The sequence below is a fragment of the Rhyacophila brunnea genome, unplaced genomic scaffold, assembly GCF_057557595.1.
Source record: "Rhyacophila brunnea isolate RB1 unplaced genomic scaffold, BYU_Rbru_1.0 scaffold_22, whole genome shotgun sequence".
Lineage (NCBI taxonomy): Eukaryota > Metazoa > Arthropoda > Insecta > Trichoptera > Rhyacophilidae > Rhyacophila > Rhyacophila brunnea.
In genome coordinates this window covers 20,769,360-20,772,373 of record NW_028232882.1, presented here as the reverse complement: position 1 = coordinate 20,772,373, position 3,014 = coordinate 20,769,360, and the positions used below count along the sequence as shown (strand labels likewise).

General features: G+C 29.0%; 1 long non-coding RNA gene across 1 annotated transcript; it reads left to right on the top strand.

Moving 5' to 3' along the window:
* The first annotated feature begins 366 nt into the window (after positions 1-366).
* LOC147070194 (uncharacterized) lies at positions 367-2,149 on the top strand. The gene is made up of 3 exons (XR_015070965.1): positions 367-442; positions 833-1,038; positions 1,463-2,149. It is a non-coding gene; the product is annotated as an uncharacterized LOC147070194 (long non-coding RNA).
* The last annotated feature ends 865 nt before the right edge of the window (positions 2,150-3,014 follow it).

Genomic DNA, 3,014 nt, shown 5'->3' with positions numbered 1-3,014 from the left:
ATGATTTTTAAAGTGAAAGTGATATTATGTTACATCTCTTTTACGCATGCTAATATGATTAAAAAGTTTTTCTTTCTCTTTCTGTCACATTCGAATTTGATTACCAAAGTTTAAACATTTACTATGCGTATTAGCTGACGTGCTTCGTCGTTTACAAATTATAACATGAATTTAAAAAATATATGTATTTATAATATTAAATATATTTTATAATGTACACAGATTTTTTTAACAACTATATTATATATACTTTTATTTATTTGTCGCATATTCAAAATGTTCTTGCTATATTAAAATCTTTTTTTTAGCCGGCCAAGTAAATCCGTATTTTTGGCCATAGACTAATAGAAAAAACTCTCTGCTGTCAGATTATGTTGATAGCAAATTGCAAGATACCTAACGAAGGAATTGTGTTTTATATCAGGAATAAGAAACACTATCTGTAAGTACAATATTATGTTATTTATTACTGTAGTAGTATTCTGTGTGTTTTGCATATATTATTCAAGTGTTAATTTATTGTTTTCTTAGTCTACACATACTTTCAATGTTTCATAATTCCGACTACTTTTTTTGAGGTTAGTTGCGTGGTTAGTTTGGAGGTTATTGCGAGAATGCCTGTGATTTCATATTTATTTGTTTGATATAATCTAAGGCGTTCTAGTTGTTATTAAACATGTTACCTACCTGATTACTTTATTTTAGTTAATCAATCTTTTTTGATGCTTTGTATTATCACTAATCCGTTTTAATTACCATTCTTCAAACAGTCGCACACTATAAAAGATTAAAAATCACACTATTAACAGTTCATATGTTATGTTTTTTGCAGATGGAGAAAATGTCTACCGAGATCTTTGCTTGTCGACGGTTTCATATGAATAAGATGGAATGAAATAAATCTTTTAATTAATAATGAAATAAATCCGACTTTCGGCGTACGATCCGAACATGGCGTGATTCATATAATATTATTTATGACGTAGACCATCAAGCATATATACCCATTTTATAGATTTAATAGTACAATTACAAAAGGTAAATATAAAGTGACTAATGTTTGTAACCTATAGCTATATCTATCTCGCATACATATTTAAAAAATAAAACAATTTTATAATTACATTTTTGCACTAAATTTATTATCGATAATGATATAAAAGTTGCTAAATTGATTCATAATATTCTAAAATATAATATAATTTTGCATATCAGTTACTTGTATCATATCAGGTATGTCATTTGGTAGAGCTTACTCTCCAAGTCTTTTCTTTTTCATCCTCAATATCACTTTGATATTAGAAACATTGTCTTTCTAACACCATTTCAAAGACTTTAAGTTTTCTAGATGCTGTATATTAATTCTTCTCTTCGGCTATATCTGCATCTTAGTTGCAGCATATGGATACAATGCGGCGCCTCCAAGAATCTCTGTCACTCTAGTTTTTTTGCATCGTTCCAGGTCATACTAGCAGCCCGTAACTCCGCCAGATATGCTATATAGATAGTATTTAGCGGCCATCCAGGACGCCGGAATCCGGTTGGCTTGAAGAACAGGCAAACCAGATTGGGATTCTCTTCAGGCACTCGCAGCACGTGGCCGGGCCAGGTACAAAGTTGCGTATTCACTCTCAACGTGATGCGAGGCTATTTGGTGCGTTCTTTTATCTCCCGTTACTTCTAAAATTACCGCACACCCAGTATCCGTCGTAAACATCTGTTCTCGAAGCTCAGTATACGGTTGCTCGGAGCCTTTGTAAGGTGCCATGACATAAAAACTAGTAAGATATTTAAAATAGCTGCTAGAATGAATACATTGTTGAAAGGAAATGAAAACTGATAATATGATATATCAATTAATTTGTCCATCTGAAGTTGTAGATATCAGTTAATAATTATGTGTTATACCAGTAATTAAATGCTGACTTCAAATGAAAATTGACTATTAAATATTGAAATAATATATTACCAGTTTTGATTTTTTTAAGTACTATACTATATCCATGGTTCATATTACAATGTCATAGTAAAACTTAGAAGAATAAAATATGTCGTAAGACGAAATCAATCTTGGGGTTTTAATATAAGTTAAATAAATAGTACACAGCTAATTTGTTATTACTTTGAATACATGCCATGTCTTTACATCAATAAAAAACAGAAAAACAATTTAATAATGTATAAATATTTATATAAGACTTAACAACGTCTAGTTAGACACGATGACCTCCATTTAATTTCCTCTTATTTTAAAATTCACCAAGATATATCCTAATAAGTAGGTAAGTATATTACATTTGTACATATAATAAGTAAATCAAGTACTTAACATAAATAATTATACTGTAAAATTAAATTACAATTGAAGCAGTATATATGGACCCCACAGAGTAATTAACAATATAATAATTTATATAATTATATCGGGTATATACTATATTGACACAATTTAATGAAGTCTATTTTTCTTGGTACCTACGTTCAATGATAAATGTTGTTTTATATTGTAACATAAACAATGGTAATATGCATTGATCTTTCTGATTTTTAAACTGTGATATCTATTTTATATATCTATTGATTTCTATGTGTATTATTGATACATTATTTATTTCAAATACAATAATTTCAAAACTAACAGTAAATAATATATAGAAAGCGTCATGTTGTTTAGTTGGAACATCTACTAGGAAATTCCATCCAATCCAAATTCAATTTTTACCAGGTGGGTACTTGTAGGTCAGTTATTTTTGGAATAAAATGAATCCCTTAAAAAATATGAAATAAGAATAGAATGATAAATATTTGTGAAAATTTACCAAATCAACATGTTTAACGTGAATATTTTCACACTAAAATGATAAATATTGTTAAGAAAATATACACAAACAGTTCATTCAGAAGTTATGACGTTTAAAAGATCCCGCGAGTTAACTCGTGCGTGGCACTGATCAGTTATGAGGTGATATCAGTTATAATCATTTATGAGGAATGGTTATAAGCCATTGGCACAA